The sequence below is a fragment of the Bos grunniens genome, chromosome 1, assembly GCF_055505025.1.
Source record: "Bos grunniens cultivar Pamir isolate PY7600 chromosome 1, Bosgru_T2T1.0, whole genome shotgun sequence".
Lineage (NCBI taxonomy): Eukaryota > Metazoa > Chordata > Mammalia > Artiodactyla > Bovidae > Bos > Bos grunniens.
Window position 1 is genome coordinate 35,586,256 of NC_141165.1, and position 24,411 is coordinate 35,610,666.

At 39.0% G+C, this 24,411-nt stretch overlaps 1 protein-coding gene and 1 long non-coding RNA gene across 11 annotated transcripts in view; one reads left to right on the forward strand and one right to left on the reverse strand.

Annotated features, from left to right (window-relative positions):
* LOC147379258 (phospholipid scramblase 2) overlaps positions 1–6,080 on the reverse strand; it is a 28,787-nt gene extending 22,707 nt beyond the window's left edge. The window contains exon 1 of one of the 9 annotated variants that reach the window (XM_086316807.1): positions 4,996–6,080. The gene's annotated coding sequence lies outside the window, so the exon portion shown is untranslated. Of the gene's footprint in view, positions 1–4,568; positions 4,934–4,995 lie in introns of those variants that run through there. The other 8 variants (XM_086316869.1, XM_086316878.1, XM_086316831.1 and 5 more) reach the window with 8 other exon arrangements.
* On the forward strand, positions 5,432–19,744 carry LOC147379259 (uncharacterized). Of its 2 annotated transcripts, XR_015132620.1 has the most exons (5): positions 5,771–5,901; positions 5,991–6,110; positions 8,520–8,566; positions 9,683–9,796; positions 18,223–19,744. It is a non-coding gene; the product is annotated as an uncharacterized LOC147379259 (long non-coding RNA). The 2 variants fall into 2 exon arrangements; XR_015132619.1 differs by lacking the exons at positions 9,683–9,796; positions 18,223–19,744 and adding an exon at positions 9,306–9,465 and having other exon boundaries at positions 5,432–5,901.
* Positions 19,745–24,411: the final 4,667 nt, after the last annotated feature.

Below are 24,411 nucleotides of genomic sequence, written 5' to 3' on the forward strand. Positions count from 1 at the left end.
GAGAAGGAGAAATAGTGCAGGTCATATACAGTTATGTTCCCACAATTCATATTCCAGGAAACCCTTTGACCCATCTCTTAGGGTTCTGAAGTTTCATTCTTATTGTGTCAAGAAATATTAAAGTATAACCTGCAATTCAAAGGGTAAATATCCCTAATTTTTGAAAGATTCTGAAACTACTATGCCTATAAACTAGGTATTAACTAGATTTGGATTATTTATCCAAATCCACTTCTTAATTGCCTAAAACCAAGCCAGTTGACATTTTTCTCCAAGTCCCAGGATGGGAATATGTGTTATTATTTTAGGAAAACATTACTGTCCTAAGCACAATCCCAGAATTCTATATCCTTAACTTCCTGTGAATAAGTGAAAATGAGGTACTAGACTAAGGGAGAGGCAAGGAATTACACAGAGGTAGTGGAGAACTCAGTACTTGCTGAGGTAAGTCACAAATCAAGCAATTTCCATGTTGCTCAGCTATGTTTGCAGGTAAAATTTACACATTTAAAAGGTTAACATCTAAAGGGAAAGCATTTCATTTGTTGAACTGTAGTTTTAGTAAAGGGCAAATGGAGCAAACACAGATGGGTTGGTTCACACAAATAGGTAGCCAAGATGTTGGTGTGGATTTGAGTACATCAGAACATGCACATCCAAGATGGCACAGAGTGGGATGGCTGAGGCTATTATCAGTGCAAGGGACCTGATGAGAAGGAGTCTATCTATAAAATGTGTTTTGTTTTTTAATCACTAAGTCATGTCCGATTCCTTTGCAGCCCCAAGGACTGCAGCCTGCTGGGCTCCTCTGTCCATGGGATTTCCAGGCAAGAATCCTGGAGTGGGTTGCCATTTCCTTCTTCAGGGGATCTTCCCAACTCAGGGATCAAATCTGCATCTCCTGCATTTAGCTGGCAGATTCTTTACCATTGAGCCACCAGGGAAGAACCCTATCTATAAAATACCACTGTGGTATTTTACATTCAAGAAATGAAAACAAATATACTTAGAACCACATTGGAATAGCATTTAACAGTAAACCTTGAAGAAAATCATAGGCATTACATCAATTGGTGCCATCTGACAGGTGGTCAAGTGTCCTACAAAACAACTAAACCAAAGAGACCAAAGACACATAAACTAATCTTTATGTTAGTTATCCTAGTTTGGTTGCTTTATTACTCCTGAAAAACCTTTCCCTGGCAACTTATAGCTCCCTCACAAATTTGTTTTGTTTCCTTTCCTCCTTATAAATGAGGAAACAAAGTCCGGAAAGATTATAAATGAGGAAACTAAGCCCAGATATGCCGGAAGCCACCACGGGAGATCCCACCCATGACAAAGGTCATGCAGAGAGAATCTGACAGGCAAAGGCGGATCAGGCCTCAAGGGACCCCCTGAATCTGCTAGAGCATCTACCCCAAAACCAGAATCTGTCTGTCTTACTATTTTGCGCCTTTCACCAATTCTTCTGTCATTAACAGGGGGCTATCCCTGACCACCTTTCTCTGGAAAAAGTCAACTTAGGGCTTTAATTAATAATTCTCCTGGGCATGAAAGGAATATTTCTATTTTAACCCTTCTGTTGGCATTCTAGCTTGCCTGACAGGTTTATCCATACTCTTGCAATTAACACACATGATTGTTCACAACTCCCCAACCTTGAAAGGCACGGGAAGCCAAAACATTCTAAAAGTCCTAATGAGCATAGAGTCCTTTAAGGGATGAAAAATTGTTAGAATAGATAGTACTGGTAAAGGGCTTCATTATTGGGCCAAAGCTTGCTGCCAAGTGCCCATACCTGGGAGTGTGTACCTGGGAGTGCATTAGTTAACATAGTTGGAATGTAAGAAAAACAAGTAGCAGCCTTGGAATTAACCACATCAGACCTTTGAGCTAATTGGTTCTTTCTTTGTTGTGACCCACTGCACCTTTGCTCAGTGAGAATGTAACTCTGTTTAGTACTTTCTGAGGCTGGAGAAATAAAGAAGAAACACTTTAAGGGAAAACAAGTTTTCTGGCTGATCAGCCTTTATCAAAAAAGGGTCATAAAATGTCCACAGGCCTCCAAGGCCAGAAGATATTATACACAACATTGTTTGTGGGAAAGGTATGCAGAAAAAATCCTGGTTTTGATAAAGACAAAACAGATGTAATGTTTGGGCTGACTCTGTATGACTTTGCATCTTTCATTTCCCTCTATGTACAAGTCAAGATATGAAAGTTCCTTTTGAAAATAAAGTTATGGGCCTCGCTCACCGAAGCTTGGTCTCCCCGTGTCATTCTTTTTTCCTTTTCTCTCCTTTTCTCTTTCTGTTCTTCTTTCAGGATGACTCCTTGGAACACAGGAGCTTTATTGGCTTTCTATGTAAACCAAGGAAGATCAAGCCTCTCTCTCTCTTTTTACTTTCCTTATTGCCTATACCATAATCCTGAGGATACCCCTGGATTCTGCTGGGGCTGGACCCCTGCACAGATAGTTACTTAATGTTATATACCTCACTATCTAGCTGGTGGCTTAGATGGTAAAGCATCTGTCTGCAATGCAGGAGACCTGGGTTCGATCCCTGGGTTGGGAAGATCCTCTGGAGAAGGAAATGGCAGCCCACTCCAGTATTCTTGCCTGGAAAATCCCATGGACGGCAGAGCCTGGTAGGCTACTGTCCATGGGGTCACAAAGAGTCGGACACGACTGAGCGACTTCACTCACTCACTCATCTAGCTCATTTAAATGATTCATGATTCATTTCCTTTGCCATTATGTCCTTGACTCATTGAGGAAAAAAAAAAAAGGACATTCTCCCAAATTGCCAAGTTCCAGTGAAATTTGTTAAAAGACTTTCTTTATGGTATCTTTCTTATGTAAGGTGGATAGCATGCAAGAGTTTTTCTGTAAACACTTATTTTCAAAATTTGAAAAATATAAACATAGTAGTTAGCACTGTTTAACTACAATGCTTTGGTTTTTAAAGTTAGCACTATGAAAGAAAATGCAAGAGCATACACACACATGCACACATAAATAAATCCACACACACACACACACACACACACACATATATATGTATACATATGTCTGCAAATATTCACTCAGTATAAAGTTTGTGCCTGTTTTCCAGGAATATTGCTTGAAGGCACAGAGCATGGAAGGCACTATAACAATCATTAGGACAAAATGATGGACAATTAACATATTAATTACAAATAATAGTGTTATGAATAAAAATAATGGCTCTATAAAAAGTGTTATGGGGGCACTAATTTAGATGGTGGTGGTGGGTTGTCAAAAAGTGAGATCTGAGTGCCAAAGGCAGTTTAAAATCAACCAGGTTAGGGAGGTGTGTGTGTGTGTGTGTGTGTGTTGGGGGGGCGAGGCATTGAGGCAGGGAGGCAGGGGGAACTGTATGGGTAGAAGTCCTGTGGCTGGAGTGAGAGAGCTTGGCTCATTCAAGGTTATGAAGATCTGTGGGTGGCAGAGCAAAGAAAGAGATCATTAGACAAGAAAATGGAGAGGTGGACAGGGAGCAGTTCTTACAGGTTTTCTGTCTCTCTAAACTCTCAAAAGCCAGCACATGGACTGTCAGGACAGGACACTTAATTGGTGCTTGATGATTGATTCAACAGTGTGTTCAGTATTATTTCACTCCCTTTGGTCAGAAAGAACAGTTACCAATCAGATGTGAAGTCTGGCTAACCTGTGACTCGGCCATCTTATCTGATACTTCTATCCAAATGCAGAAACCTACTCATTTCCCTTTCCATTTCTTTGTGCTTGTTCAGCGTTCAAAGCCCTACAATCCTAATACTTGCCAGGGCGCTATTAAGAGAAAGTTCTATTGTCGAGAAAGTTCCAGGAAGAAGAAGGGTATCCTGAATCGCCTGATACTTCTCACTAAGCAAGTGGCACATACATTAACCATGTATCTCAGATTGCTAAACTAAGAGAAATATTGCCTGCCTGTTCCTGGAACTGGAAAGTGGCTGTGCCAGGACTTGCTGGAAGAGCTGTCTGAATAAATCACATGGGAACCAGACAGTGAGCCTGGAGAAGCAGGGGCTTGGTCAGATATTAAAAGTAATAAATCTAACGTTACTGAGCATATTCTGCAGTGCCAAAGTTATACATCATACTCTAACTCTTGTAACTTTTGATCGTTACCCAATTTCAGATATGAGCCAAGAAAGGAATGTATAGGAGGAAAGTGCCCAGGAGTCCACAGATATCAAGTAGTAGAGACACGTTCAAGTCAGGCAGGTGGATTCCTACTTTACCTTCTACGTGATAAACCACCTGTGTTGGCAATTCTTCCTGTGTTTCCGGGTGCCTAGCATAGTTTTGCCTCCATCCACAATCCTAATTAATACTTCCTGTTCAAAGACAGCTAGCAGGCTCTATTAATCGTCCCTTTGATTTCCCTCAAATGCGGGGAGATACGCTGCTCCGCTCGTTAAGAGATCAGTTCAGTCGCTCAGTCGCTCAGTCGTGTCCAACTCTTTGCGACCCTATGAATCGCAGCACGCCAGGCCTCCCTGTCCATCACCAACTCCCGGAGTTCACCCAGACTCACGTCCATCGAGTCAGTGATGCCATCCAGCCATCTCATCCTCTGTGGTCCCCTTCTCCTCCTGCTCCCAATCCCTCCCAGCATCAGAGTCTTTTCCAATGAGTCAACTCTTCGCATGAGGTGGCCAATGTTAAGAGATGGACTAAGCTAATTCGAACCTACAAGGCGGTTTCAGGAAGGAAATACCTTGACCTTGGAAAGACTCTGAGACTGGCCAGGATGGGACTGGGACTCCCGGGCCCCGGGCTCAGTCCCTGCTCAGCTTCGGAGGTCGCTTTTCTAGGTCGCTGGGGCCCCAGCCCCCACTCTCTACCCCCAATCTCAGCGCAAACGAAACCCGCCTGCGCTCGCGCCCCTCGCTCCCAAGTGCCCCAGCGCCCCTCCGCCCACCCTGGGAACCCGCGCTGCCCCGCGCCGGGTGCCCGCCCACCTGTCTGCACAGCTGCTCCGGGGCTACCTGCGGTGAGAGGAGCTGCGGGAACCCGGGAGCGGAGCCTGTGTTCTGCTTGCAACGCTTGGCGATCGAGCGTGCTCCTTACACACAATCTTGGCTGGAGTTACCCAGGCTTCTGAGCGACGTCGGTGACGAAACCCGTGGTTTCTAGTTTCGTTTCCTAAATCCTGGGTAACAAAGGGGCTTCCGGCCCTCTTCCTCACTTGGGCACTTCCGCGTCTCTGCGCGAGACCTGGGGGCTGGACCGACGCCCCGGTGCGGCGAGGAGAGGCTGTAGGCTGCTTTCCTTGCCCCTAGAGCGGCTCCAAATACTTGTGTCTTGAGATTCAGGTCCGCGAGGAACTGAGAGATCGAAATCAGCTGGAAACTTACAAAGTCATTAACAGGGAGTGGCCGCCTCCGGGGGCACTCTGGGTGCGGAGTTCCGCGGAGTTTCCTTTACGGTTGCCTTGACCGACCTCTGTCCCTTAGAGTCCAGTAGCTTTCCAGCCGGGAAGCTGAGAGCAGTAAAGAGTACACATGGCAACGAGTTGAGATGGTTTTATCTCTTGAAACAAGCCTTTTTCTGTTTTGTTCTCTGCTCTCTCTGCTCCTGTCTGTCTCTCTTTCCACTAAATGGCGTTTAACTCCTTTGAAGGGCCTTTTAGAATGTTTACTGTTTACAGCGCTCCTACTAGCAAACAGGCACACCAAGAAAATATTTGTTAAAATAAAAGATTCATTGTTGTTTTTCAATTCACACTTTCATTTACCAAAGTGACACATGACCTTCTAAACAATTAAAGCCGAATATGGAGAAAAGAAGTGAGATGTACCTTGCCTTTTAGCTCTCTGATTGCTAATTATCTATTGCAGAAGGAATAGGAAAACTGTAGAGATCCAGTACGTTGCATTACAATGTTATTTTTCAATCTCCCCTCTTCTATGAATATTGTTCTTGAATCTCTAGACGTTCTGTTTTCTTTTAACAGAAGAAATCTCCTTCATCTGCTTGCTGCTGTTGCTGCTGCTAAGTCGCTTCAGTCGTGTCCGACTCTGTGCTACTCCATAGACGGCAGCCCACCAGGCTCCTCTGTCCGTGGAATATCTAGGTAAGAATACTGGAGTGGGTTGCCATTTCTGTCTCCATCATCTTGCTTACGGTTGGTTTATACCATTGCCACATTCTCTCCATGGCAATAGAGAATGAGGGTCGGTGCTTCAGCCTCTTGAATATGGATTTCCAAGAATTTCTCATTTTGATCTATAATTTCAACTTTATTCCCCCTTTTGTTTGAAATCAGGAAGTCTTCAGTCTCTAGGACAGTCTCTCTCAGATTCTGTGGTGCTAAGTTGGATCTCTTTCTTCTTACACCCCTCTTTACACACTATAACTTCCTATTACAAAATAGTTACATCTGCCTCTTCCTATTTTCTCAAACATGTTAAGATTTTATTCCCCTCTGTACATTAACATTTTCTTGTTGTTCTTGTACTTTTAATAGCTTTGGTTTTTGTTTTGTTTTAACTACATTTGCTTTCATTTTATTATGATCTCTAAAGAAAAGTACTTTTAATTAGAAAATGTCTATGCATAGCATAAACTATTAGTTGCTTACCCAAAACTCAGCATCTGCTTTTATAGGGTAAAGTAGTGGTTCTCAAGCTTTAATGTGCATCAGAACCACCTGAAATTCTTGTTTAAACTCAATTTGTGAAGCACTATTTTTAATTTTCTGAGTCAGTAGTTTGGGATTGAGCCTGGAATGTGCTTTTCTGATAAATTCAAATGTGATGTTGATAATGTTATCCTATGGACCTCGCTTTAAGAACCACTTGGTTAAGATATCCTATTTTGGTCAGATATTGGGGAGCAGTGCATTCATGGAACAAGGGTCCTAGTCTGAAGTATGAATTTTGATTGGTGGACAATCATGGTGACACCAGCCTGTCTCCTTTGCCTGTTATTGGTGCACATGTTGGCATATTTCTCAGATTTGGCTGAGGAAAAATCTTGAAGATTTCTAGAAAAGCATTCCTACCTAATTTTAAATATAATTGTGTATATATACACACACATACATATATATATATATATGCTCCATCTACTAAGCTATGGTTTTTCCAGTAGTAATGTATGGATGTGAGAGTTGGCCTATAAAGAACGCCAAGAACTGAAGAATCAATGCTTTTGAGCTGTGGTGTTGGAGAAGACTCTTGAGAGTCCCTTGGACTGCAGGGAGATCAAACCAGTCAATCCTAAAGGAAATTAGTCCTGAATATTCATTGGAAGGACTGATGTTGGTGCTGAAACTCCAATACTTTGACCACCTGATGCGAAGAACTGACTCATTGGAAAAGACCCAGATGCTGGGAAAGATTGAAGGCAGGAAGGGAAGGGGATGACAGAGAATGAGATGGTTGGATGGTATCACTGACTCAATGGACATGAGTTTGAGCAAGCCCCAGGAGTTGGTGAAGGACAGGGAAGCCTGGAGTGCTACAGTCCGTGGGGTCACAGAGTTGGATATGACTAAGCGACTGAACTGAGTTAAGCTACCAGGGAAGCCTGTATATACATACACAAATACATATATCAGTTCAGTTCAGTCGCTCAGTCATATCCAACTCTTTGTGACCCCATGAATTGCAGCATGCCAGGCCTCCCTGTCCATCACCAACTCCTGGAGTTCACTCAAACTCACATCCATTGAGTCGGTGATGCCATCCAGCCATCTCATCCTCTATCATCCCCTTTTCCTCCTGCCCCCAATCCCTCCCAGCATCAGAGTCTTTTCCAATGAGTCAACTCTTCGCATGAGGTGGCCAAAGTACTGGAGCTTCAGCTTTCATCATTCCCTCCAAAGAATACACACTTACATATACACACATATATACACAAACATATAGGACTTGTGGGAAGATCCCAAGAACTTGATGACCCCTTTGAATTGTAGCACTGACCCTGACTTACATAGTTCCAGATGTTTTATTTTATGAAGTCTGGCCTGTGGTTGTGGACTCACCAAGAGAGTATTTATTTTTGTTTTTCACCTGATTTCTTACTCAAAATGAGCAAGTTTCTATATTGCTGTCCCCTTCTACCTGGATGGGGTTTATGTCTTAATAATTTTACACCATGGTTGTAACTCTTCATGATTCTTGCTTTCTGTTTAAGCTGTTTGAGAGTATTTATTAATAAAAAGTGTGCTTCCCATATGGCGCTAGTGGTAAAGAACCCATCTGCCAATGCAGGAGACTTAAGAGACATGGGTTCAATCCCTGTGTCAGGAAGATCCTCTGGAGGAAGACATAGCAACCCACTCCAGTATTCTTGCCTGAAGAATCCCATGGACAGAGGAGCCTGGTGGGCTGCAGTCCATAGGGTCACAAAGAGTTGGACGTGACTGAAGCAACTTAGCATGGCACAGCATTAATATAAAGTAATCTTAGCATTGTACCACTGAAAATCTTAAACATATTCTAAAATCCTCTTTTTTGCTCTTTGTTTTCCTGTTTAGGCCAGCTGCTGTAACCAGTAGCTCCAAGAGAGTGCCGCAGCCCCAAGGTGAAGTTGGTATAATAGATTTCCTGGGAAACAGCATAAGGAGGTCTTGACATATGGGTACCTCAGGCTCACCATTAGACAAAATTTTCTATTTTGAGTTATTAATGTAAGCAAAGATTTTTAATTTTCCAAGAGGTCACCATATATGAATTCTTTAGTCATTAACTCTGGGCATAATTTTGGATAATGCTGATGGTATTATCAACCTCAAAATATCAATGACATAGTTTTGTTTTGTTTTTTCATGACACAACAGCCAAATGGAAATGTTCTCTATTGGTGGACTTGGGGCTCTGTTTTACAGCATCACTCAAGGACCCAGGCTCATGGAAATTTCATGTATGGTTTTTGAGATTTTTCTGGGCTTTGACATTGAGTCTGCATAAGAAAGGATAAGTTGTTGCCTATGAAGGGTTTTTATGGGCCAGGTTTGAAATTGATATACATATTTCTGTCTACATTTCCTTGGGCAGAACTCAATTATATGGCCTCACTTGTATCTCTTCAGAAAGATAAGTAATGAGTTACTAAGGAATTGATTTTTATACCATCTTCATAGGTTTTTTACATATGATTAAAAATAACAAAAAGCTCCTGTTTAACAAACTGTATATTGCCAGATGTATGATAACAGCTACTTATAAAATCATAAATTTGACTTTACCAAAAAATATTTTCATAAATTTTTAATATGGTCTAAATGAGTCAGGCTTCATTTTTAATACTCATATTTTTTCAGGTCCCACTGAAAAGAGAAATGGACATTTTTGAAATTATGATGTACATAACTGCATCTATCAAGATTTTCCAAGAACCTATTGCAACAAAAAAAATATAGAATACATAAGGAGGTTGTTAATCCAAAAATAAGAGTTCTGTAATGGTTTTCTACACAAAAAGATTTCTCAGCTATGTTTTTTAAAGATGAGTAGAAGATAGCCATGAGCAAAAGGCAGCAATATATGCCAAGAGACGTAGTGTATTTCAGGATTATGAGGGTTAAGTATGGCTGCAGTGCATGAGGGAGCAAGACATGGAATGGAAAGAGACAGTCTGTGTTAATGCAGAGAAAGTACACTGTTCACCAAAGTTTGTGTTCTTTCTTCCTTGGTATAGAACTGTTACTGAGAACTGGCCAACTAACATGTGGCCCTATGACTGAATTTCAGCCAACAGAGTTTGAGAAGAAACAAATGTTATTACTTCCAAGCTAAGAATCTTAAGCAGCAGGTGAGCCTTCACCATACTGTTTCTTTTCCATCGGTTTATGCTAAGACCCTAAGAGATGACAGAACTACAAAACAGAGGTTTTGTGGCCCTGAAACACTGTGTGAATGAAAGCTGCCCATGGATTAGAAATTTTCACCTTGTCAGTTATGGGGAAGAGAAAGAAAGTTGGAGTGAGAAAAGTCATTACAATTTGTTACAGGAGCTATCAGCATCCAGACTAATCAATTCTGGAAAAGTTGGGCAGGAACCACAAGTTAGAGGTCATACACTGTGCTGAAGAGATTGGGTTTGATCCTGGAGACTGAAGTATGATACAATTTTAAGTATGAAAAGACACTATTAAGCTCTTGCTTTGCATGCATACTAAGTCACTTCTTGCTTTAAGAAGGACTAAATTGTGACAGAGTGATTTGTAGAGTAGGAAGAGAAAGGAGATCATTTTAGTGACAAAGATACTTTCCTGAAAAATAACGAGAGAGATCGTGTTTAGTGAATTCGGAAAGGAGAAGATGCATTCCAGAGACAGGAAAAAGTAAAAATATAGATGTTGCTTGGTGACAGCAGATTTGGGGGAGGAAATAGGGAGGGGATTATTTTAAGAATGGCTTCATTTTGAAAAACTGGATAGATGACAGTGCATACATATAGACATCACAGAATGAGATTAGGAGTAAAGTCTAGTTAGATTAGGCAAGTGTGAGATGCCTGGGGGTATCAAACCTGAGACAGTGGATCCTATATACCTGTTGAGAAAACTTGAAATATGCACAAAAGTTGAATATATTGAAACAGACTTACAGTATTGAGTTTGGAGCATGAGGAGTGGGTCAAGCATGGAAATAAGAGACCCCAGTGTTTAATGAGCTCATTAAACACTGGTGAGACTGAAAGTGGGAAAGGACAAAGAGCACCATGTATAACAGAAGTGTAATATTTCTAAAACTAAGGAGGGAGAGACTTTTAATGAGGAAGTGATCAGTGGTGTTATAGCTGTAAGAGGTGTGAGAAATTGTGGTTGTGGGGCAGAGTCTTGCACTTAGCCCTTAGGTCATAAGATCCTGTCATTTTTTGCATCTAATGACAAGGAAAGGAGTACTCACACAGACCTTCGAGTTCAATACCATGTCTAATTTATTATGACCTCTACTTCCCTATCCTAGAAGGGAAAGGAAGTCACTAAACAGAAAATATATCCCATGATCTTAACCACAACCCGAAGCCTATTGGGGATATGAGTTAAGTGGAAATAAAGTAGTATTTCGCTATGTAGTTTCAGGGCCCTGTGGTACAGTAGTTCCCTTTTTTGGGGGGAGCGGTGAGGGACAAGTAGACAAGAAAGAGAGAGAAGGAGTGCTCCAGAGCTCTGTTCCAGTGAGCAGGAAGGGAGTGACCAGGCTGCTGCATCGCTGGCTACTGTCGCCCTGGGAGGAGGCACAGGGCTAAATCTTTTCCTGAGGTTTAAACTTGTAGCTACAGCTTTATCAGTCACCATCTGATGAGCTTATCTGTTTTGATTCTTCACTTTGCACAATTTTACTTACCCCAAATCTAAACCAACAAAACAAAGAGTTAAATTTTGGGCATAAAATTTCTACTTATTTAGCCAATATCAAACAATTATCTAGAGAGATAATTATTAGGTTTCAAAGAAAATCCAGGAAATCTGAGCACAAGAGACATTTTAATATACATTTGTTCTTGCTATCAGTTAAATATTTAACAGTTTCCAGAGGGTCTAGTAAGTACAAAGCCCATTACCAATCTAAGCAAGGACAATTTTATCGGAATGCTAGGAATGGACATCATATTTCAGTGGTTTACAGAATAAAAAGGAAGTAATGAAATATAGCGGAGAAAGCAATGGCACCCCACTCCAGTACTCTTGCCTGGAAAATCCCATGGACGGAGGAGCCTGGTGGGCTACAGTCCATGGGGTTGCTAAGAGTCGGACACAACTGAGCGACTTCACTTTCCCTTTTCACTTTCATGCATTGGAGAAGGAAATGGCAACCCACTCCAGTGTTCTTGCCTGGAGAATCCCAGGGATGGGGGAGCCTGGTGGGCTGCCATCTGTGGGGTCACACAGAGTCGGACACAACTGAAGCGACTTAGCAGCAGTAGCAGTAATGAAATATAGACAACTTTAGGACTTTTTTAAAAGTAAATAAAATGACTGCTAATCAAGCTTACTTAAAAGTAAGCATAAGCAATTATAAGATTACTAACCAAGAAGATGTAATGAAAAGCCCTAAAAGGAATCAAGTTCATTAGACTAACATTTTTAATAGAAAACATTAACTTTTTTGGATGTATCACAAGCAAAAACAAGAGAAGAGACACTTTAATAGACTCTAAGAACAATTTGAAGCCCTGTTAATGGAGGAACTTCATATTCAGGTTATAAGGTGTCATGCTTACGAAAAACAAATTTTTTATTACTGAGTCAGAGGGTGAGCTCGAGTATTATACCCCTTTATGAATCCCAAATTTAAACATAATAAAGTAACTCATTACAAACAAAACCCCACAGAAGGTCAATAATATCTTCCTCTTCTCAGTGAATCATTATAGTAAGAATGTCACATGTTAATCTGAGTTCATTATTGGTAGCATATAAGGTCAATAGAGAAAAATCTCAATTACTTAATTACACTTCATCATGTTCACCCTTTGCTTGCTTTCTCCTCTGATCACATTACTGCTTGCTTGTTATCACCTGCAGTCAAGTCACCAATGAATTCAACATTGAACACATAACATATGGCAGCTACTTATGATTCTGTTAGATGTTACCTCTACTTTCATTAGTTTAGTATTCATGGTAATTCAACATTTTATGTACATTTTTTAAAAAAGAAAACTTTAGTATTAATCTTTCCAGTAATGATGTGCACTTAGTTCTGTTGCTTTGTTTTTGCTTGTTTTGTTTTGTGGTACAAGGAAGAAACTGCTTGGTATTGAAGAAATATGCAAAGAAACATATTTGCAAACTCAGATGGTGAACTGAATTCATTTGCAAAGTAGTATCATTTAAAATCATACCAGATCAGGAGTTGCACTTATTTGTGTGATCTTTATTCTTCTGGGAAGATCGTACTCTACCAGCCTGCCCTTCAACACATGGGAACTCTTGCACCAGAATTTTGATGAAGCTAGTGGTACTAGTGCTAAAGAACCCACCTGCCAATCCAGGAGACATAAGAGATGTGGGTTCTACCCCTGGGTTGGGAAGATCCCCTGGAGGAGGAAATGGCAACGCAATCCAGTATTCTTGCCTGGGAAATCCATGGACAGAGGAGCTTGATGGGCTACAGAGTCAAGTCAATGGGGGGGGGGGGCGGTCACAGAGTCAGACACAACTGAAGTGAATTAGCATGATCACAAGTATATTCGTTTGTAATAAGATAATGGTGAAGAAAAAAGTTTCATCAGCTCTTTGCATCAGGTGGCCAAAGTATTGGAGCTTCAGCATCAGCATCAGTCCTTCCTATGAATATTCAGGGTTGATTTCCTTTAGGATTGACTGCTTTGATCTTCTTGACATCAAAGGGACTCTCAAGAGTCTTCACCAGCACCACAGTTCAAAAAACATCAATTATTTGGTGCTTAGTTTTCTTTATGGTCCAGCTCTCACTACTACTACTACATGACTACTGGAAAAATCATAGCTTTGACAATATGGACTTTTCTATGAGAATATTACTTAAAATAATATAAAGAAAAATTAAGAGAGCAACTGCCCAACAGTTTGTGCTCTTGTTTGTACTTTCTTAGCTGTGTTCAAAACTCATGTAATGATAGAATGAAAAATAAGATCATTTATTATGACTTAAGACATGATCATGTTCAGAGTTCAAAATAGCAAAGTGCCAAGTCCAAGCAGTGATTCTAGGGCAATACATTATAAACCTAGGGCTTTCTTGACACTTCTATATTTAGATATTCTGAGAATTTTTGTGTTTAAAGAGATATTAGATCCTTTAAGTCAAATGATTTTTGAAGATGAGGGAACCAATGTACTAAAAGGTCAATTTGGCAAAGTAACATATAGAATTAGTGCCATATGTATAAATAGCAAACTAATTGCATAAATTAATGTTCAGTGTTTCTAAAAAATATCAAATTGCAAAATAATAATAATACTTAGGATTTTGATAATACAAATAAAATATGTAAAAGTTACTAATAACCTACCACACGTTAATGAACACTATAACATAACATATTTCTTTCTAGTATGTCCATGTGTATTTGTAATTTTAATAAAATTAGACTCAGATCATTGACATAATTTAGTAGCCTGCATAATTTAGTATCCTGCTTTCATATAGAAATTATTTCATTCAAAAATTTATTTGAGGGTTGCATAATATTTCATATGATAATTGTGTCATGATATATTTTATTTATTCTATTATGTAAAGTGCTGTGAAGGGTCCTATATCAAACATATAAGTGTCTAGAATGTTTTAGATGTGTTAGACTCCTAGGTATGTAGTGAATTATGTATCAGTACTATTGGCCCTTGCCACTAAATACCTGTACAAAATGGGACCAATCTACATGGATTGTGAATATTCAGGTATTTACACTTTGGAAAGTGTGATGGAAAGTGAAAGTCACTCAGTCGTGTCTGACTCTTTGCAACCCCACGGACTATACAGTCCCTGGAATTCTCTAGGCCAGAACACTGGAGTGGATAGCCTTTCCCTTCTCCAGGGGATCTTCCCAACCCAGGGACTGAACCCAGGTCTCCCACATTGCAGGCAGATTCTTTACCAGCTGAGCCACAAGGGAAGCCCCAGTTTATGCTTTATTTGATTATAAATATCCCTATGTTAAGTTTAGCTAATTAATAACCTTAATAACTTTCATGGCAGTGCCAAGACAAGTGTTTGGGCTTAATCAGCCAACTAGGGCCAACTGGAGGAGAAATCTTTAGAATTCTTTCTATTCCCAGCATCTATTCTGATTACATTGGCCTCATGCCATACCAGTTACACTTTTGATTGTCATTCCTGAATGTAATCTAATGCTAACAGCAGTGAGAGGTGTCATAATCTTGGTGGTCAGCCCTATTCCTTTTCTCATTAATCTTGGTTGAGAAAGCACCACTTATTCCTCTGCCATGGTTGGTTATCATGCTGCTGCTGCTGCTAAGTCTGACTCCATTCGACCCGATAGACGGCAGCCCACCAGGCTCCCCGGTCCCCGGGACTCTCCAGGCAAGAACACTGGAGTGGGTTGCCATTTCCTTCTCCAATGCATGAAAGTGAAAAGTGAAAGTGAAGTCGCTTGGTTATGTCTGACTCTTCTCGATCCCGTGGACTGCAGCCTTCCAGGCTCCTCTGCCCATGGGATTTTCCAGGCAAGAGTACTGGAGTGGGGTGCCATTGCCTTCTCTGTTGGTTATCATAATGGGGTCCAAATTTAGTAGCCATAGCTAGTTTATCTTGTGAACCATTCTTGATCACCTCCCACCCCATAGCACCCTCCCAGCAGTTCTGCAAGGTTAACTCCCTCATTGAGAGACCAAATTGTCAGAGATCAATCAAATTAAACTTTATCATCTTTTGTGCCTATAAAAAAAAATAAGCTTTGAGATTTGAAACAAAGCTGCTTGTTTATTTGGTGGTATCCTGGGGCTACCCTACCCATTCCAGTATTCTTGCCTGGAGAATCCCACGGACAGAGGAGTCTTGTGGACTACAGTCCATAGGGTTTCAAAGAGTTGGACACTACTGAAGCAATTGAGCATGGAAGCTTGGACTCATAAAAAATTTTAAAATATACAGGTCTGCTTCAGCTTCAAATATATCAAGATGTTTCAATATGGTATATTATGGAGAGACCTGTTTTGAATTCAGTTCAGTTCAGTTCAATCACTCAGTTGTGTCCAACTCTTTGCGACCATAGACTGCAGCACACCAGGCTTCCCTGTCCATCACCAATTCCCAGAGCTTACTCAAACTCATGTCCATCGAGTCAGTGATGCCATCCAACCAGCTCATCCTCTGTCATCCCCTTCTCCTCCTGCCTTCAATCTTTCCCAGCACCAGCTGTTTTGGATTAGAGTTTGAAAATTCACAATCCATTCTTTAGAGAAGTTTTGAGGCCTGGAATAACCATAGAGTTGGGTTGATTAATTTGGGATACAGAGTGGTCTCTCAAAATAAGAGCATTATCTCCATTTGTAATTAAAACGGAACCAAACTTAGCAAATCATACTTTCAGGACTCTCTCAAAAAATTGTCTAATAGTATTGCAAAGAAGAGATGGTTAGCACTCATGAGCTGTGAAACTGAACATAGAGATTCAGTAGGCATGCTTCAGTTTTCCCTTTCCCTTTATTCTTCCTCCATTCTTAGAAAATATATAATAACCTCCTAAGTTAGTTTCCTCTAGACTATAGAGGCCTTGGTGTTTAGTGAGTCCAACATTGGCTGCACGTATAACGCTCTTTTCAATGGTGTTAAACACAAATGGAAAAGCAGCCTTGAAAATTCCAGAGCAGACAAAGTCAGTTTAGTTTTACAAAGCTTAATTTAGCTTGTTTCATGATATTAACTTGGCCCGGGTCATTTCTTGCTTTGTTGCTGTTGTTTACTTGCTAAGTCTTGTTTGACTCTTTGCCACCCCATGGTTCTGTAGCCCTCCAGGCGCCTCTGTTCATGGGATTTCCCAGGCAAAAATACTGGAGTGCATTGCCATCTCCTCTTCCAGGGGATATTTCCCACCCAAAGATCAAACTGCCATCTCTTGCATCTCCTACACTGCAGATGAATTCTTTATCACTGAGCCACCAGGGAAGCCCAGATGTACTCTGCATATGAGTTAAAAGCAGGGTGACAACATACCGCCTTGTCGTACTCGTTTCCCAATTTTGAACCACTTAGTTGTTCCATGTCTGGGTCTGTTGCTTTTTTGAGCCGCATAGAGGTTTCTTAGGAGTCAGGTGAGGTGGCCTGGTATTCCCATCTCTTTAAGAATTTTCCAGTTAGTTTTGAAACACACAGTCAAAGGCTTTTGCATAGTCAATGAAGCAGAAGTAGATTTTTTTTCTGGAATTGCCTTGCTTTCTCCATGATCCAACAAATGTTGGCAATTTGATCTCTGATTTCTCTACCTCTCTGAAGCCCAGCTTGTACACCTGCAAGTTCTAGGTTCATGTACTGCTGAAGCCTAACTTGAAGGATTTTGAGCATAACTTTGCTAGCATATGAAATGAGCACAATTGTGCAGTAGTTTGAACATTCTTTGGCATTGCCTTTCTCTGGGATTGGAATGAACACTGACCTTTTCCAGTCCTGTGGCCACTTCTGAGTTTCCCAAATTTGCTGATATATTGAGTGCAGCACTTTAACAGAATCATCATTTAAGATTATAAATAACTCAGCTAGAATTCTGTCTCCTCCACTAGCTTTGTTGGTAGTAATGCTTCCTAAGGCCCACCTAACTTCATACTCCAGGATGTCTGGCTCTAGATGAGTGACCACATCATCATGGTTGTCTAGGTCATTAAATTTCTTGTTTATGGGTCTTGATATCATAAGGACAACATAGTGTGTTTCCCAAAATTGATATGAGGTAGCCACTAACCTATTCTCTATTCCTTAAGAAAATTATAAGATTGTAACCAATCACTGTGAATAAAAAATAGTCATTGTCTTTAATCATTTACCCAGAGCCTCATTCAGTATTTGAGTGTGTCCAGTTCTCAAACTGTCTTTCCAGTGTGTGCACAGAAAACTTTTACTACTTTGGTGATGAACTGGTTTTACTTATTTTATTTCTGAACTTTTGACAATAGCCAAAGTAAACCTTTATTCCTTCTTAATAGAGTATTCAAAATTCACCTTTCTCTTTGTTTCAATTCTCTCCCACTTCCTTCCCCTCTAGCCTCTCATACCTTTTGTTCCTTATTTCCCCTCTCGGTATTTTTTTTTTTTTTTAATTTTCAAGAGATTTTCCTCAATTTCTCTTTCATACCTAAATTTGATTTAAAATTTTTGCTATTTATGTCTTCAACTCCTGCCCACGACCCCAAATACTTTTTCTTACAGTTTTATATTCATGTTTTATAAATAGTTTTTATGTCTCGGAGGATATTAATTATGGGTTTTTATTTTTTCCCAATATTTTATCAACTATCTTTTCCACTTTATTTTTTCCATTTTATCATCTATTTTTTCCATGTTTGCTTTTCTCTTGTTTTTGTCTCTGTTGTCTGAGACCTCCCCTAGGTATCTGGTGATTCTTAGATAGCCTATTTTTATATATTTAAGATGCAGTGAACTAGCAGATTTCAGCAACAGGCTTTGTTGATCTGTGTGCCTCACTATAGGGTTAATGCGTTGTAACTGAACTTTTTTTTGCAGATACCCCAAAAATCTAGAGTTTTTTCTTTTTTCCCTTTGACTATTCAGTTTCTCCAGGAATGATTTTCTCACTGAACAGCCTCAAGCTAGATTGGTCCCTGTTCATGTTCAAAGTGTTTGAAACCAGCTAAATAGTAAAGTAATGCTCAAAATTCTCCAAGCCAGGCTTCAGCAATGCATGAACCATGAACTTCCAGATGTTCAAGCTGGGTTTAGAAAAGGCAGAGGAACCAGAGATCAAATTGCCAACATCTGCTGGACATCGATAAAGCAAGAGAGTTCCAGAAAAACATCTATTTCTGCTTTATTGACTATGCCAAAGCCTTTGACTGTGTGGATCACAATAAACTGTGGAAAATAAACTGAAAGACATGGGAATACCAGACCACCTGATCTGCCTTTTGAGAAACCTATATGCAGATCAGGAAGCAACAGTTGGAACTGGACAAGGAACAACAGACTGATTCCAAATAGGAAAAGGAGTACGTCAAGGCTGTATATTGTCACCCTGCTTATTTAACTTATATGCAGAGTACATCATGAGAAATGCTGGGCTGGAAGAAGCACAAGCTGGAATCAAGATTGCCAGGAGAAATATCAATAACCTCAGATATGCAGATGACACCACCGTTATGGCTGAAAGTGAAGAGGAGCTAGAGGGCCTCTTGATGAAAGTGAAAAAGGAGAATGAAAAAGTTGGCTTAAAGCTCAATATTCAGAAAACTAAGATCATGGCACCTGGTCCCATCACTTCATAGGAAATAGATGTGGAAACAGTGGAAACAATGTCAGACTTTATTTTTGGGGGTTCCAAAATCAAAGCACATAGTGACTGCAGCCATGAAATTAAAAGATGCTTACTCCTTGGAAGGAAAGTTATGACCAACCTAGATAGTATATTCAGAAACAGAGACAATACTTTGCCAACAAAGGTCCCTCTAGTCAAGGCTATGGTTTTTCCAGTGGTCATGTATGGATGTGAGAGTTGAACTGTGAAGAAGGCTGAGCGCTGAAGAATTGATGCTTTTGAACTGTGGTGTTGGAGAAGACTCTTGAGAGTCCCTTGGACTGCAAGGAGATCCAACCAGTCCATTCTGAAGGAGGTCAGCCCTAGGATTTCTTTGGAAGGAATGATGCTAAAGCTGAAACTCCAGTACTTTGGCCACCTCATGCGAAGAGTTGACTCATTGAAAAAGACTCTGATGCTGGGAGGGATTGGAGGCAGGAGGAGAAGGGGACGACAGAGGATGAGATGGCTGAATGGCATCACTGACTCGATGGACATGAGTTTGGGTGAACTCCAGGAGTTGCTGATGGACAGCGAGGCCTGGCATGCTGCAATTCATAGGATCACAAAGAGTCAGACATGACTGAGCAATGAACTAAACTGAAAATATTTTGGGGATGTCTGCATTTGACTTTGTGCAAACTATTAATATTACTATCAAATTGCAAAAATGATGCCAATAGTGACATGACTCTCTTCACTGAGGATAACAAAGATAACCAAGGTAAGATATGTAATATGTTTGGACTTTGATTCCTTTCTTCCCTATTTCTACTACTTACCTGGCAAAACAGGGTTATGGTCATACTACCAGTTTTGATTTTTCCTGTCCTCTGGAATTATTATCAGATTAGTGAGTACATATCATTTAGTCCTTCTGTATGACAGTGAACCAATAACTTACCTGTTTGATTAGAAACAAAATTAGGCAGTTAAAATATGTTTTTTAAGTTTCTTTATTGAGGTATAATTGACATATGAAAAACTGTACATAATTAATGTATCCAAGTGTTTAAGTTTATACATAAGTATACCTTTGTGAAAGGACCACCAAAATCAATATCATAAACATATTCATTACCTGAAATATCTCACCTAAATCCCCTGGAGGAGGGCATGGCAACCCTCTCCAGTGTTCTTGTCTAGAGAATCCCAGGGGCAGAGGAGCCTAGCAGCTGAAGTTCTTGGGGTCACAAAAGAGTAGGACACGACTGAAGCAGCTTAGCGCACAACCATGCACTTGTGAAAGAACCACCAAAATCAGTATCATAAACATATTCATTGCCTACAATATCTCACTGCCCTCTTTATTTATCATTATTAATTTTTATAGGAAAACTTAATATAGTACTACTTTCAGTGAATTTTTAAATATATACTATAGTATTGTGTACCGTAGACATTATATTTTACAGTAGACCTCTAGGACTTAATTCATCTTACATAACTGAAATTTGTACTGCTTGACTAATACCTCCCTATTTCCCCTCCTACCCCAGCACCTACTCTGCATTTATTGGTTTGACTATTTAGATTTCTCATGTAAGTGATATCACCTAGTATTTATCCACCTGTGTCTGGCTAATTTCACTTAGCATATGTCCTCTAGGTTCATCCATATTGTTGCAAATGGCAAAAATTCCTTCTTTTTTAAAGGTGAATAATATTCCATATGTTTATATGCCACATTTTCTCTATCATCAAGAAACATTTAGGCTGCATCCATTTCTTGGCCATTGGGAGTAATGCTGCAATGAACATAGAGGTGCGGATATCTTTTAGAGATCCTTATTTCACTCCTTTTGGTATAAACCCAGAAGTGGAATTGCTGGATCATATGACACTTCTATTTGAATTTTTCTGAGGCGTCTTCATAATGTTTTTCATAGTGGTTGCATTAATTTACATTTCAGCTGACAGTGTACAAATGTTCCCTTTTCTTCATAACCTGCCACACTTGTTCTCTTTTGTCTTTTTCATATTAGCCATTCTAACAGATGTAAGGTGAGATAACTCATTGCATTTCCCTGATGTTAGTAATGGCACCCCACTCCAGTACTCTTGCCTGGAGAATCCCATGGACGGAGGAGCCTGATAGGCTGCAGTCCATGGGGTCGCTAGAGTCGGACATGACTGAGCGACTTCACTTTCACTTTCATGCATTGGAGAAGGAAATGGCAACCCACTCCAGTGTTCTTGCCTGGAGAATCCCAGGGACTATGGAGCCTGATGGGCTGCCATCTATGGGGTCGCACAGAGTCGGACACGACTGAAGCAACTTAGCAGCAGCAGCAGCAGCAGCAGCAGTAACACTGAGCATCTTTTTGTATGCCTGTTAATTGTATGCTTTCTTTGTAGAAATAGCTATTCATTTCCTCTGCCCATTTTTAAACTGGATTATTATTTAATTGAGTTGTATAATTTAAAAATATATTTTTAATATTAACCCATTATGAGATATATATTTTGCAAATATTTTCTCTCATTCTGTAGGTTGCCATTTCATTTTGTTACTTCTTTGCTTTGCAGAAGTTTTTAGTGTGATACAAGTCCTGCTTTTTAATTTTTCCTGCTGTTTCCTATACTTTTGGTGACATAGCCAAGAAATGAATTCCAAGACCAACCTCAAGAAGCTTGCCCTTGTTTTTTTCTAGTAGTTTTCTGATTACAGATCTTTTGTTCAACTCTTTGGTCCATTTTATATTGATTTTTGTGTACAGTATCAGGGTCCAGTTTCATCCTTTCACATGTGGAGATCCAATTTTTTTAGCATCATTTATTGAAGAGATTATACCTTCCCTTAATGCCAAAGTCCATGACCACGCTTAAAATATCTTAAGATCTTTTAAAGTCATAAATTAACATTTATATTTTAATATTCTCCAAATCCACTTATGTTCTATCATGTATGCTATATTTGTTTATATTGTTCAAAATTCTAAAATGGTTATACATGTATAATTTCTCTTCTGCTGAAGTTAAATTTTCTTTGAAAAAAATCAAAAGTATTATTTGAGTATTGAAAATTCCTAGCCCCTGACATTTTTAAAGCCAAGTGAGGGAAATGATTTTTACTGATTTTTAAAAAAATATTAAAAATCAATGCTTCCTTAAAAAAATCAAAGGTAATCTACACAATATTCTTTCTAGCAGGTTTCAAAAATATTACTCTAGATAGATCATCTTAAGTCTGTAATTTTTAATAGACATAATATCTGATATCTTCTCATAGATGTTCCTCAATAAATGCTGAACCATTTGTCTTTTTCCGAATAGTCATTGGATAACAAGAAATTTAACAGACAAGTTTTCTCTTTGGAACTCTGGAAAACTTGAGACTGTTCAAGGATATTTGAATACTGATTTTAGTCATCTCTACCATCCCAGACATGGCCTTGTTAGTATTGAATTTGGTCCCTAAATTAGGGGAACCTGATGTAGAATTTTTTATATATAAACAACCGAACTGATTAAAGTGAGTTCTTTCTCAATGGCAATGTAATCCCAATTGTAAAAGGGTTTGATATCTTCCTTAACTTTACCATGATCCTCTGTAAATGGAAAGCCTTAGAAAGGAATGCTGGGAACCAGAACTGGGGAAAGATATCAAATGACATGTGTCTGTATTACTTAGAAATGTCATTTAAAAAAAAAAAATTTTAGCTTTTACATAGAGTATTCTTTTTAAATTTTTAGTATGAAACTAGTGTTTAAAATATGTGTGAATCTTTGTTTCACAAGGTGAATATTGCATGTATGTATCAAAATAATATGTATTCTTTATCCATCACATGCAAGACAGCAGTTCTCAAAGTGTGGTGGATATAGTTTCCTGTATCATTAAGATGTTACCTGCACTTTTTACTCTTTTTTTATATGAAATCACAGTGAGCATTTCCAGAAGCTTGTGATATGTGGTGATGACATAACTAATCTGATAGCTATGGAATATTAGCTATATTCCATAGTTCTGATGGAATATAACTTGTGTTTTAACAATTTCTTAGTTTTAATTTCTAATACAGTAAGTATCAGGAGATAAAAACATGCATAAATGAAAGCTCTTGGGGTCTTCACTTAATCTGCAACTTACTATTAAATTTTTGGAGTCCTTAAATAGCAGATCTCTTGCCAACCCAGGCTTTATAGCTGTGTTAAGCACAGGGAGCAGTGTGCTTACTCCATCTCATCTGGATCTAGAATTGTTGCATATTTTTTGACTTCTCTTATTCTTTTATGTTATACTGCATATTGCGTATGTATGTTTATATATGTATGAACATTACGAACTGTGCATCATGTGAGATACTTAATCAGGATTACAATTACAGCTATATTAAATATTCGACATTTATGTGGAATTTAATAATCATTTTTGGTGTGCAAATTGCATATGAAGAGAGAAGAGATATAGGGAACCTACTGGATTAATTTTACAATCTTTCAAATTTGTTTCCCAATAGGCAATATTTCTGAGGAGCTCTTTGATGTAAATATCTATTAAAATTCATAGATGAAGAAAGATATCCTTTCTATAAGCCCCCAAATGGAAAAAATGCAGTACGATTATATTAGTAAAAATTAAATTGTAGATATATGATATTCAATCTTAGATATCAACTAGATATCAAATTATATAAATTCAGTTTCTCTTTTAAGATGAAACTTTAATTACTTCAGGATATACTTGAAATGTTAATAACAAACACAAATAGAAATAATATGCTTCATATTTTTACTTCATAATATATACTTCATATATTATACTTCATAAAATATACTTCATATTTTTCTACTAATGTTTTACTCTCGTCAGTTTCCAGATATGTAGTAGGTGATTGGATCTGGAACAGTTAGAGCCCTCACAAGGGTTAAGAGATTTAAAATGTCATAAATGGACAAATCTACATATTTTTATGAATAAAACAGCAATGAGCACTTATTATGTAGCAGGCTTTGGTTTGAGTACTATATTGTGAATTAAGTTTAATATATATACTTATTAATTCTCTAAGGTTGAACATATATGCTTATTTAATTTTCTATAATTAAGATTTCATTCTCTATACTTAAGGGTAAATTTTCCCCAAGTTTACAGATGATGGATATTTGTAGAGAGTTAAGAAATGTGACCACAGTTGGTAGGATTGAAGTCATTCACTCCATCTCCAGTGTCAATATTTTAAACATTCTGTGATGCTTCTTCATTCAAATGACATCAAATGTATCTATTTATGAGACTTAACAGTTGAACTTCCCCCTTCTTTTATTAAGGACTGTAGTCATGATTGCACATATAAATTTTTGTATTTAACTGGGTTCAGGATGTGTTCCTTTGAAAGGCTCATTCTGAAACAAAATAGAAGTCCTCTTCCATCATGCCATTCAGAGAAAATGATTTCTACATGAGATAAATGTCTACCATCTCAGCACGGCTGCTTTGCCCTTTC